Raw genomic sequence first — 14,030 nt, forward strand, 5'->3', positions numbered from 1 at the left:
GACACAGTGGCTGCAACAATGGGCTCAAGCATAACAACAATTGTGAACATGGTGCAGGACTGGGCAGTGTTTCGTTCTGTTGTACATGGTGTCCCTGTGAGTTGGAACCAACTCGACAGCACCTAACAACAAAAACAACTTATAAATCTGTATTATTTCTTCTGGCTGCATAGCATTCCATTATAGCATGCCGTGAAAACCACCTTCTACTGATGGCTATTTTCGTTGTTCCCAATTTTTCAGTGTTACAAACGCAACACTACAATGGATATCCTTGAAATTGGCTCATCACTGTGCACTTGTCAGGTTATTTCCCTAGAACACATCTCCACAAGTGGACCAGATGGGTCAACGCTCTGATCTTTGTTTTTAGGGCTTTGACTGCTTCTTGGCAAACTGCCTCACCAGTTGTATGAACTTCCTAGAAGTTGTTCAAAAGTGGGGTGGACTGCCATATGGTGAGCTCGTGGCTACAGGATCTGTTAAGGAGGTCAGACTCCCCCACATCATGGATGCTGCAGAAGATTCCCCTCTACAGCCATGGGTTAGATTTGGGGCAGTGATCTAAAATATGACATGGAAGTTTGGCCACGGGACCAGGTGATTATTTCATCTAGAAATGTGGTCATGTTTCAGTCTTATTTCATCAGTCGTAGCAAGCTAATGGTTAAGAGTCTGTAACAAGGGAAATAACGCAAAAGATTTCTGCATCCGCAGACCAGTACGGAGATCATCCAGTGAGGGGGGTATATAGCAGGGTAAAACTCGACGAGGTTAGGTTGGTATGTGATAAAAATAACAAAGGTCCTTCAGCCTTGAGATCTTATGTCTCGTGACAGCTGGCAAATAACCACTTTATACCTTAGGTGAGTCTAGCTAAACTAAGCCAGTGATGTTTTCTACACATTACCAGAGCTGGTAATCTTTTGCTTCTGGAGAGGATAGGAAGAGGCAAAAAGCTGCTGTAGATGATGTTTCCAATAAAGAGCTCAAAATGGTTTTGCATTTGTTTTATCCTCAGGGGTGGCATAGTGCAGTCTCAGTAAAGTTATGGCTCCATTGCTCGGGTGAGCCACTAAAGCCTTCATCCCTTAACTTCTAAAATGAGACAAGTTAATTGTCAACTAGCAAAATTTCTCAAAGAGTTATCATGGGGATTACATGAGATTATCTGTAGGATGGGACTTTACAATCTGTAAAGTGCTGTATAAATACTCCTTGTCACCATCAGCTAATAGAATTTTCAACCTTAAATCTTTTTCTCATGGATGAAGGGGCTAGTCAGCTTCATTAAGGCTGAAGTTCGGTCTGGTTTTGCTTGCTTTTGTTATCTTAGTGTTTGGCTCATAATAGCAGCTCAGTAAATATTTGTTGAATGAATGCGAGAAAATATTTGTGGAATATGGCCTGATCTATAAAACCATGAAAATGTAGCATGGTTTTCCTTGGAAACTTTTCCTTCTTATTTTTGTGGAATAAGTACTATATAAGTCGCAACGAGTCAGAATCGACTCGACGGCACTGGGTTTGGTTTTTTTTTTTTTTTTATAAGTACTATATTAGTATTCTCCAGAGACAATCAATGAGATATGTATTTGAGAGAGAGACAGAAAGGGAGAAATTGATTTTAAGGAAATGGCTTGCCATTTGGCTAGCAAGTTTGAAATCCATAACCCAGGCAATAGGCTAGAAACTTCAGTAGTCTTGTGTCCAGAAATTGATAAGCCAGGCAGTGGGCTGGAAACTCTGGAAAGGTAGCTACGTTAGTGTTATGGATTGAATTGTATCCTCCAAAAATGGGTGTCAACTTACTTAGGCCACAATTCCCAGTACTGTGTGATTGTCTACCATTTTGTGATCTGATAGGATTTACCTATGTGTTGTAAATCCTACCTGTATGATGTTAGTGAGGCAGGATTAGAGGCAGTTATGTTAACGTGGCAGGACTGAATCTACAAGATTCACTTGTGTCTTGAGTCAGTCTCTTGAGATACAAAAGAGAAGTAAGCAGAGAGACAGCGGGACCTCATGCCACCAAGAATGAAGAACCAGGAGCAGAGCGGACCCTTTGGACCTGAGGTCCCTGCACTGAGAAGCTCCTAGACCAGGGGAAGATTGATGACAAGGACCTTCCTACAGAGCCAACAGAGAAAACCTTCCCCTGGAGCTGACGCCGTGAATTGGATTTCTAGCCTCCTAAAGCTTGAGAGGATAAACTTCTGTTTGTCAAAGCCATGCACTTGTGGTGTTTCTATGATAGCAGCACTGGATGACTTAAGTCCTGAGGCAGAATTCTCCCCTTTTAAAAAGTCACTAGTCCTATTGGATTAGGCCCCACCCTCCTCCATTCTGACTTCATGTTACCCTAACTGATAACATCTCCAAACGCCCTGTTCCCAAACAAGGTCATGTTTACAGGTACTGAGGTCAAGTCTTAAGCGTATCTTTTTGGGGAGCACAGTTCCATTCGTAACAAGTTTTGTTATTCATAGCTTACAAAAGGGGAAACTGAGCTCGGCTGCTCCTTAAATCACTCTGCTGGTCAGATCCTACATTTTTCAGGTGATTCCTAATCACACAGGAAAGAGATTACATCAAAGACTTTATTGGGGTCGTTTAAGAGAAAAGATGGAACCAAGCCTGTGGTGTGTAGCTCTGTTGTGTAGAACCCCAGAAAGCAACACCGATTAAGTATTTTGTCAGGCCTTATCTATTTTGGTGGTGCTGTTTTTTGGTTTGTTTTTTACCTGGCCCTCACTGAAGTCTCTGTTGCCAGGAAGCTAATTCTGTTACCATACTGCTAATATGGCCACTTTGTCTGCTACTTTGTCTCTATTTCTGTTCTTTGTGCTTTGCGTTCCCTATTAGCATACAAATATTCCATTTACTACGAGCTCTGAATAGACATTGTGTAACTGGAGAGAGAGTCTCTCTGTGTCAGTTCTGTGCATTGTTTTTGAGAATAAATGTGTTGTTTTCTTTCTGATGGGACTTCTGTCATTGCCACTAACAATGGGATGTTACCGAAGAGGGAAGCCCTTGAATAAACCTCACAAGTGCTTGGCATTGTTGAAACAAAGAGCCTTTTTGTTTAGGATCACATGATTTTACATGGATGTTTCTGTATGTTCATATAGGAGGTAGAACCATGTAGGTTCTTACCTTTGGGCCTCAGGTGAGAAGTGTCAGTGGAATTGAAGTCTGAATTCTGTGTTCGTGTGCTTTGCTAGGGAGGGGTTCCATATTTTTTATTAGATCTCAAAGGGGCTGGTGGTCCCCAAAAGTTTAGGAATTAGAAATTTAATTTCTCTAATTTCATACCCAGTTTTCTCTTTAACTTGATCCACTATAAGCATTTCCTCATCTTAATAAAAGCTTCATAATCATGTTTAATGTCTGTATAATAATTCAGTAATAATAGTGGGGCAGTGGATGTGTTTGTACCTAAACCTTTTTGTTTTTTAACATTATTTCCTAAGTGTTCAGCCCTAGGAAATCCAGTTCAGCCCTGGTACCTTGTTTGGTCTGTGGTGGCCTTATTACCAGACAGTGATATAAAATAAAATACCTAGATTAGTGCAAGGCACACAACACATAAAACCAAACCCGTTGTGGTCGAGTCAGCTCTGATTCATGGTGACCCCGTGTGTCACAGAGAGCTGTGCTCCACAGGATTTTCTTGGCTGCAGTCTTTTACAGAAGCAGATCGCTAGGCCTTTCTTCCACAGCACCGCTGGGTGGGTTTGAACCACCAAACTTTAGGTTTGAAGCTGCAGGATTATATGTCCCACCCAACCACACCCTAACTGTAAGACAACACTGCAAACCTGCGTGGGGCTCATAGGTTGTACCCAATTTCCGGATACCCAGGAGGCCCTTAGACGAAGGGCACCAACAGCTAAGATGGATTGCTCCATAAACACGGCACCCTTCCCACCACAGCCGGGACACGCATGAGGACATGGAGAGTAATTTTTGTTACTTACAAGAACCAGACAGCACCCAACAGGAAAAGTTCTGTCACAAGCACCCCCCTCAGAAGCTGTCTGGGCAGAGATGACGACTCTTCCTTGCACACCCCACTTTGTGTCATGGGTGAGGGGCTTCAACGGGATCCTACCTACTGCCTATCTCCTCCGGCCAGGTAGGTCCGCTTAGGTGGACTGTAAGCTTCTGCTATGTGTGTCCCACCTGTAGCATCACTGAGGAGACCCAGAAAACGCCTTCCCCTGGCTGTTTTATGTCCCCAGCCCACATGACTATCTTTTTAACCTTGTTAACAAACTCCAGACTTCAGTGGGGGTGGTGGTTTGTTCTGAGACCAAAAGATGCCAGTAGGGAAAGGAACAGAGAAGACCATGGCCGCCTTACTTGTCCGAAGGACTTTGCTACGCATAGTAGCCAAGACACACAGTAGGTGCTGCACAAAGATAGAGACCTCTAAAAATCACAGGTTCCGGCCTTTTCCTTCTCTGTAGCACGTTATGGACCATGAGCTCTTAGAGGAGGGGGTTCACGTCTTACTCATTCTTTAGTTTTGCTTCTTGGCAGCCATCCTAATATCTCCTCTGTATTCTGATGTAATAGAAAGTGTTTTCTGTGTCAAAGCGTTATTGTTAGGTGCCGTCAAGTTGGTTCCGACTTATACTGACCTGTGTACAGCTTAACAAAACACAGTCCTGCACCATCCTCACAACTGTTATGCTAGAGCCCATTGCTGCAGCCGTGGTGTCAGTCCATCTCTTTGAGGGTCTTCCTCTTTTTTGCTGACCCCCTACCATGCGTGATGTCAAAGTAGAAGCCTCTAACCCTTTCTGATCAGACACCCCGTTCATATAAAATAGTTTGCACATGTGACCTCAATATTTATTAGTAAATAATATACATATGTCTATATTGAGGGTTCGTGTTCATTCGGTTTTATAATGGCGGCCAACCGACCAGCCACTTGCTATGGAGCCAGCTCTGACTCGTGACGACCCCACGTGTGTCAGAGCAGAGCTGTAGTCTATACGGTCATCGGGGGCTGATTTTTCAGAACCAGATCATCAAATCTTTCTTCTGAGGCACCTGTGGGTGGACTTGAACCTCCAGCCTTTCGGTGACCAGCCAAGTGCCTTAACTGTTTGTACCATCCAGGAACTAGGGAGAAAATGATATCAGCTCCATCCTTAAGACCTAACCTCGCTCACCCACAGCTCTAGCAGTAGGAGCCTTGACCCTAAAGCGTGGCTTCGTGTTTGTCGTCAGCCCAGCTGGTACGGCAGAGCTTTAAGGACTGTGTCTTCTTCGGGGCACAGCTTGTTTCTTCTGAGTCCCGTTGGCATAGATTGAGCCAGCAAACCTTTGAGCGTCTCCTAGTTTGGAAATGCAGTATAAATGAAGCATGTGTTTCGGAATGTGAAACCTATTTATACATCCGTGGGAATGTTTTCTTTTGAAAAGCAGCACTTCAAGCCTCTTCCTTACAGAACCTTGGTGCACCGTTGGCCCGTTTTAATGCTTGTTGGTTAAGCTGGCGTGTTGCCGGAATCCGAATCAGACCTTCTCGTTTGCCTATGTTACTTCTCACAGTATAGACGGTTGCAGGGGGTCTGTAACTTTAAATGGCCCAGTGGTATTGAATTTAATTATTAAAATTGGTTCATTTTTAAAGTTGGTTCAAAACTTTCCAGCGTGGACAAGACTTGTAGTCTTCTGAAGTGAGAGTACTCATACAAGTACTAATACTCTGAGCACAAATACTAACTTAGTGCCTGCTAAAGTTAAGCCTTCAGCACGCTTCATTTTATTTCATTGTTACATCCCTATTTGTTAAATAGGGTCATTCCCACTTTCCAGAGAGGAAAACAAAGCTCAGGAGTTAATTCAACTAAAGTCACAGACTAGTAAGGTGTGAAGTAGAAGATTACCCTGTGTGACGATGGCTTTTTCTACCAAAGTATGTACTAAAGTATATATAAAATAATATATATATAATATAATAAAGTATATACCAGGAATGGTGTTAAACATTGTAACATGCATCACCTTATTCATTCTGGACACATCTGAGCCTCAGGAGGAAAAAAAAAAAAATCTCCCAAGACAGTTTTAAGACCAAGGACCAAAATCCACTGCTGTCGAGTCAATTCCACTCATAGCGATCCTGAAGGACAGAGTAGAACTGTCCTATAGGGTTTCCAAGGCTGTGAATCCTTGTGAAAGCTGACTGCCACATCTTTCTCCTGCAGAGTGGCTGGTGGGTTCGAACTGCTGACCTTTCAGTTAGCAGCCGAGCGCTTAACCACTGTGCCACCAGGGCTCCTTAAGACCAAGGACAGTAACTATTAAAATGCTGATATATTTACTTTCAGTCTTTTGTACATTTTTGAGTAATCTCTTCAACTTTGTATCTAGTTTTCTCTTAACTTTATAGGCTATAAGTATTTTCTGTCTTAATGAAAAATTCATAATCATGTTTAATGTCTGCATAACAATTTAATAAATTAAGTTTCAGACTTTTTGTTGTTATAATAGGGGGATAATTAATGTATTTATAACTAAATCTTTTTTTTTAACATTATTTCCTTAGTGTATATTTTTAGAAGCAAAATTACTGGGTCAGAAGTTACAAACTTATTTTTATAAACATCCACTGGTAACTACTTTAAAGACCTTTGATATATTTTGCCAAATTGAGTTCTTTAAAAAATGGGACCAATTTCCAGCTCTGTGGTGGCATGATAGAAGCCCTGGTGGCGCAGTGGTTAAGCGCTTGGCTGCTAACCGAAAGGCCGTGGTTCGGGCCTATCAGCAGCTCTGCAGGAGAAAAGACCTGGCGATCTGCTCCCATAGAGATTACAGCCTTGGAAACCCTAGGGGGGCAGTTCTGCCCTGTTCTTTAGGGAGGCTATGAGTCGGAATCAACTCGACAGCACCAGACAACAGCAGCGTGGTGGTGTGAGAGTGCTCCTCTCTGTGTGGGTCCAGCCCTTGGGTGGGTGGCAGGGAGGGTCCCATCCAGGACCAGCTACCCGCTGTCTGCAACAGCCTGCCCCTCTCTCTGCCTCCCTCCATGTCAGTTATGAGTTGAAAAGTGTAATTTTGTATCTTTGTATCCATTTTTTTACTTCTGTATCTCTCATGGCACTTTCCTTATTTCTAATTGTGTTCACTTTCTTCTCGTGTAAACTTGTAAGAGACCACTCTTTGACTGAACTTGTAAACATGCTCTAGGATTTATCGTTTCTGTTTTCTCTGTTTAATGCATTCGTGGTTGCTTTCCTTGAAGTATTTGTCTTGCAGTACTTTTTCAACAAATTGAGTTTAATTTTTTTTTTTCTCATTGGGATATGCAGTTCACTTATATTAACGATGAAATTATTTGGGACTATACATTTATCTCTGCCCTCACCTTGACCATTTCTTGTAAGGTTTGAGATGTGGGAGCCCTGCTTTTGTTAATGCCCCACTTTCCCTATCCCAAACCTTTGTGCTATTTTTCAAATGGTGTGGTATTAGCACTTCTATTTCTTTGAAACAGTAACTGTTTAGGAGAGTCCATTTTTTCCCGACATACTGGCTGTTTCTGCTTAAATGCGTGTTGTTCTGTTGTTGCTTTGTTTTGATCTGTGCTTAGAGGATGGCCTATCATTGCTGCTTTCTCCCTTAGGCTAGTAAAAGATGGCTCTCTGTAGAGTTGTTGTTCTCCTTAGCTGCTGTGGAGTTGGCTCCCAACTCATGGCAACGCCACACACAATGGGATAAAACGCTGTCGGTCCTGCACCACCCCCATGGTGGGTTGCGAATCAGGTCTTTGTGAGTTATAGGATTTTCATTGGCTGATTTTCAGAAGTAGGTCACCAAGCCTTTCTTCCTAGTGCATCTTAGCCTGGAAGCTCCGTTGAAGCCTGTTAACATCATAGCAACGCACAAGCCGCCACTGACAGATGGAGGGTGGCTGCAGAAGAACTGCACGGGCCAGGAATTGAACCTGGAGTACGTAGCCTTATTTTTAAATGTATAGTTTTAATTTTGTTGCCAGAACAATGTGATGTCCTTAGCATGCTCTTAATATGAAATGTTGTTTTCCCAGCACGGTGGACAGCGTTGACATAGCTAGGTCTCTCTCTCTCTGCTTGCACTGTTGCCCGCTGGATGCCTGCTGTTGTACAGCCTGCACTGTGGAAAGAAATCAAGATGCGGACCTTGGAAACCCAGTCTGTGACTCTGGCCCTGTCCCTGTCCCTGAGGAAGTTAATCTGATCGTTAGAGGAACTTTCATCATCATAAAAGGCAGGAGTAATTTTCTTAATGCTGCTGATAAAATCAGGACACAGTGCGGCTGTGTACACTTTGTTAGGGGAACTGAATGCTGGGGAGCTTTCTTCTTTTTCAAACCACCTGCCTCCCTGAACTTACACTGATTCTTACATATGGCAGGCCTTGGGAAAGTTACACATTTTGAAGCTTTTTTGGGACATGTATGTGAAAGGAAGCTAATTAGATAGTGACAAAATTATGTTGCATTTCATGTCAATAAAGTCATTTAAAACAGACTCCTTGGTTTAGGTTTTCAGAAGGCTGCATAAACATGTTCAATGTCTGCATAACATTTTAATAATTTAAGTTTCTATCTTTTTGCTGTTAATACTGGGGCAATGAATGTATTTGTGTCTAAATCTGTGTTGTTGTTGTTTTCTTAAATTTGTGTGTATTATTAAAGAGCCTTGTTGGCACAGTGGTTAAGTGCTTGTCTGTAACCAAAAGGTGGGTGATTCAAACCCAGTCAGTGGCTCTGCAGGAAAAAGACCTAGTGATCTGCTCCCATAAAGATTACAGCCAAGAAAACCCTATGGGGCAGTTCTACTCTGTCACATGGGGTCACTGTGAGTTGAAATAGGCTCAACGGTTCCTAATCACAACAACAACAGTGTATATTATTGGAAGCAGAATACTGAGTCAGAAGTTATAAACATATATACTGTATTTTTACACAAATAACACGCACCTTCTACGTTTGTTTGCCAACTGCGCCCTCCCCCCATGAGGTATTTTTGTAAGCGCTGTGCTAATTTTTTTTTACAGCCAAAAAAAAAATAGGCATAACAGTGCTTATGAAAATATCTCGCTGGGGGAGGGTGCAGTTGGCAAACACAGAAGTTGAGTGTTATTTGTGTAAAAATACAATGTGTGCGTGTATACGTATAAAACAACTGTAAAAGATTTCCTTTTTTATTGTGGCAAAAGCATACGTAACAAAACATTTGCCAGCTGAACCGTTTTTACATGTACAAATCAGTGACACCGATGACATTCATCATATTGTGCAACCATGGTAAAAAAGACTTGCTACATATGGCCAAATTGGTTTCTTTTTCAAATGGGCCCACTTCCTGCCACCCATCGAGGGGCCCCTGGGGTGGGATTGATGGTCCCATCGCTCCATCCAGGACCAGTTGCACTGTGGAATGTTTGTGTGACAAGGTGGTATCCCATGTCTCGTCCACAAGAGCAGACGTTGTTGCCAAGGCAAACAGCGATACACGATACAGCCCTGCACACCAGAGAAGAGCTTTGGCATCGGTTGTTGGCAGTCGCTAGGGCTCTGGGTGATGCAGACGTTACATTGTGCTCCTTTGGCAGCATGTGTTAATGCGCTTGCTGGAACATTGAAGCTCTGCTTCAATAAAAACGCTGAACACCTACACTGGAAAAATACAGTAATAAAACAAAAAGCTGGAGTCAGGAATGCTTTGCTCGTTAAGACTTAGCAAAGGAGCTCCCATGTTGAACAGGGCAGGTTGCTTTTTTCTCTTGAATTGGAAAGGAAATAAATAGGCATGCTTCACTTATTAAATCACTTTTTTTTTTTTTAAGAACGCATTTTTATCAGGAAAATAATGACCAAGATGGGCTCTCTGGTCCCTAGGTATGTATCATCTCATGTAAGTTGATAAGAGACCTAAACAGCCCAGCTTTTGGGGACGAATGCCAGAAATGCAACTGGGACATAGATTCTCAGTTGAGAAACTCAGATGCAGGGAGCCGGGTGTGTTAGTTTATCTGAAAAATTAAAGGCAATTAATTATGTATTAAAAGACAGTACACATTAGAGATCACATTGACCACAGCAACTGAAAAGGTTGGATGGGAAGCTTGGGGGCCGTGAGTTTAAGATAATGGTGGTGGATTAATGTGGAAAAGAATGGTAGCACAACTCGAAGAATGTCACTAAATTGTATGCATAGAAATTATTGAAATGGTGTATCTTTGGCTGTGTATACTTAGACCAAAAAAAAAAAAATTTTTTTTTTAAAGGCAGTACACAAATTATTCAGGAAGAGAGAAATTTGGGCTTGTCCTCCTTGTTTGTGTATGTGTGGTTAGCTTTAATTAGAGGTTCAGAGTAGAAAGCCGGGAGTTGGTTAGAGGGGTTCCGCCGCTGGGCGGGGTTGTTGATGAATCTGTGCCCACCGACTTCTGCTCTTTCTCTTCCAGCAATGCTGGCCAGACAAACCTGGGTTTGTCTTCGCAGGGAAGGAACCTGTCCTGCAGACCTGGCAGGCATTGATGAGTTGTTAGCATCCTGGCTTGTTTGCTCTGGCGGGAAATGTTCAGCTGGTCCCCCTCAGACCCTCTCCCTTGGGAAAGGGCAGAAGTTCTGTGCCTGGAATGCTCCATAAAGGCTGAGAGCAGGAGGGTGGCAAGTGGGCAGGGTGCCAGCTGTCTTGGAATACCAGAGCCCACGCTCTGGTAGTTAATGAGGCTCACAGAGAACATTTCCTTGGTATGTTTTATTGCTTGACCCAATTGATAGGGGCACCCTGGGAGAGTGGGCCACTTCCCACCCTCCTCTTCCTAGGCCGAAGTATGGATTGCTGATATTGGAACGAGTATCCCTACCAATCTGTTCTCTGCAGCCTTTGTATTTTGTAATTCTGTATTGCAAATTCTCTTTCTCTTTTTTAAGTGTGTACATATTTTATTTTTCCAGTTTTGATTCCGGTTTTTACTTTTTTGTTCCCCTAGTTGTACAAATTCTCAATTTTCTAATACCTAGTCACTTCATGTATTTGAGGAGTCCTTGGGTGTTGTAAATGGTTAACTCGCTTGACTGCTAATTGAAAGGTTGGCAGCTCAGGTCCACTCAGATGCGTAGGAAGAAGGGCCTGGTGATCAACTTCTGAAAAGCCAGCCACTGAAAGCCGTGTGGAGCACAGCTATGCTGTGACACACATGGGATCGCCGTGAGCCAGAAGGAACTGGTGGTTTCATTTGTTTATTTGAAGAAATGTTCTTGTGAGTACATATTTCAAATTGAAACCTGTATGCAGTTGTTCTGGCTTTATACACACAGTGGAACTTGATTAAGGTGATTTCTTTTTCATGAAGAATTAAAAGCGTCTTCTCAGAGTATTTTGAGTTTTGAACACACTGACACTTAGCCAGGTGTGATCTTTCTTAAAAGAAGCACCTGGGTTTTCTCTATCTTGCCTGGTGGATGAGGGGGGTCTTAGGTGCTAGTCTCAAATGTTCCAAATCATTTCAATTAAAGCAGTCACTATTCTAAAAGACAGGGCAGCAGCTGATACGTAGGAACTTCTTTGAAACAGCATAGTATTCTGTTAAAGGAGCCCTGGTAGTGCAATGGTTAGGTGTTTGGCTGCTAACTCAGAGGTGGGTGGTTTGAACCCGCCCAGTGGCTCCAAAGAAGAAAGGCCTGTTGATCTGTCCCCGTAAAGATTACAGCTCATAAAACCCTATGAGGCAGTTCTGCCCCATCGCATGGGGTTGCTATGAGTCAGAAATTGAGTCCACGGCACTCAGCAACTTTCTATTATGGGTAATGGAGAAATTTGGGAAGGTTAAGGGTGATGGTTGAATGACATAAGGAACATAATAAATGTCACTGAACTGTGCATGCGAAGATGTTGAAATGGCACGTTTTGCTACCTACGTATTTACCACAAGAAAGGCAAAGTGAAACCCATAGTAACAACATTGAATTGGATTTACAGTGTTACGGGGCACAGTAGGTGTTCTCAGTGTACATAGGACAAGTTAAAGCAGACGGGAAGTTCAGTACGAGCCTGATATCCGTCACAGTGGATGACAAAAGCTACGTTCTTAGTCCTGTGAGACTGTAAGTAAGAGACTATAATAAGTTAATGATAGAACTAGTTCTCTCATTGTTGGCGGCCAGCAACGCAATTCCAACTCACAGTGACCCCATGTGACAGAGCAGAACTGCCTCATAGGGTTTTCTAGGCTGGAACCTTTATGGGAGCAGATCACCAGGTCTTTCTCCCCTGGAGCCACCGGGTGGATTCAAACTGCCAATCTGTCGGTTAACAGCTGAGCGCTTAACTGTTGTGCCACCAGGGCTCCTTGATCTTGCTCTAGTTAATACCAAAGAAAGAAAAGCTTAAGCAATGAGCTTAGCAAGTGGTTGTCTCAGTATGGTCTTTGGATCACTATCATCTGGGAACTGGTTAGAAATTTTAGTTCTTAGGTCCCACCAAGACATACTGAATCAAACTCTGGGGGTGTTTTTAAAACAGCCTTCCACATAATTTTGATGTACTCTAGCCCTGGTGGCGCAGTGGTTAAAAGCTCAGCTGCCAGCCAGAAGGTTGGCAGTTTGAATCCACCAGACACTTCTTGGAAATCCTTGGGGCAGTTCTCCTCTGTCCTGTAGGGTCGCTATGAGTTCGAATCAACTCGATGGCAGCGGGTTTGGTCGTTTTTATTTTTAAAGTTTGAGAACAGCCGGTTAACGAAACACTCTTTTTATGACATTAAAACAGACTTTTTTTAGGATTGTATCAGGTTAAACACACAGGGTACTGAGGTGTTACATCATACCCTTGGCGTCTGACTGTATACGGGGTAGAAAGCAGAGGGGACAGTCTCCTTGGAGGCCCCAATGACTACTGTCTTAAAAAATTAGTTGCTGTCAACTTCACCTTGCGGCGACCCTGTGTGTGTCAGAGTGGAACTGTGCTCCATAGGGTTTTCAGTGGCTGATTTTTCAACAGTAGCTTGCCAGGCCTTTCTTCCAAGGCACCTCTAGATGGACTCAAACCTATAATCTTTCGGTTGGCAGGCACATACACCCAGAGACTCCAGATATTAGACCCTCACAAACCAAGCTTTCAGAGTATGGAAAGAAGACAGGTGAGGAGGTGGGCGAGGAACTACCGTTTGTGTCTCCCTTGCTGGGCCAGGCACTGTTTCTATCTCCCCAGAGGTCTCCTGCATTCAGTCCTGGCTCTAGTCCCGTCCATGGCCTTAGTGCACACGGATGGTCACCCTTTTCTAGTTGTGGTGGCAATCTCAAGACGAGGCTCTGCTGTGAGCTTTGGTCCTTTGGCCATCACTGGGAGTTAATCTGTTTGATCTCGGGGGCTGTACATATCCACCTAGGGCATGGAGTCTGAATGTTGGAGGTACAGAGAATGCCGTGCTCCTCTTAGTGCCTCTCCTTGGAACAGTGCTTGTGGGGGAGGAGGGTGGAGACATTGTGTTTCTTGTACAACGTTATGCTCTCTCTACCTAACACACAAGAGTTCTGGCGGAACAACGGTTAAGTCCTCAGCTGCTTACCAAAAGGTTGGTGATTTGAATCCATCCAGCCGCTCCAGGCGAGAAAGGCCAGGTGATCTGCTCCTGTAAAAATTACAGCTTAGGAGACCCTATGGGGTAGTTCTACTCTGTCACGTGGGGTTGCCGTGAGTGGGAACCGACTGGACAACAATAACCTAACACACACCAGGTGCTCAGTAAACAACTGTTGAATGAATTTCCATACCATGAGCACAAAGAATGCACCATCTCCTAGAGAGCTTGTACCCACCCTTGAAACTCTTGCTTGCTTCTGTGTTTAAAGCAGGGCTTCCAACAGGTTTGGTCCAGTTCGACCCCCTGCTGAGAATTTGTCTTTCTGCCCCAGGTGTACTGAATCAGAATCTACATTTTAACAAGATCTCCCAGCTGATTCTTATGTATAAACTCTTATTTATACATAAGAATCCCCGGGTGATTAT

The 14,030-nt window shown here is 43.3% G+C and overlaps 1 protein-coding gene across 3 annotated transcripts in view; it reads left to right on the forward strand.

Moving 5' to 3' along the window:
* KANK1 (KN motif and ankyrin repeat domains 1) overlaps nt 1–14,030 on the forward strand; it is a 241,652-nt gene that overhangs the window by 65,476 nt on the left and 162,146 nt on the right. The window lies entirely within an intron of this gene.

The sequence above is a fragment of the Loxodonta africana genome, chromosome 9 (assembly GCF_030014295.1).
Source record: "Loxodonta africana isolate mLoxAfr1 chromosome 9, mLoxAfr1.hap2, whole genome shotgun sequence".
NCBI classification, from domain to species: Eukaryota; Metazoa; Chordata; class Mammalia; order Proboscidea; family Elephantidae; genus Loxodonta; species Loxodonta africana.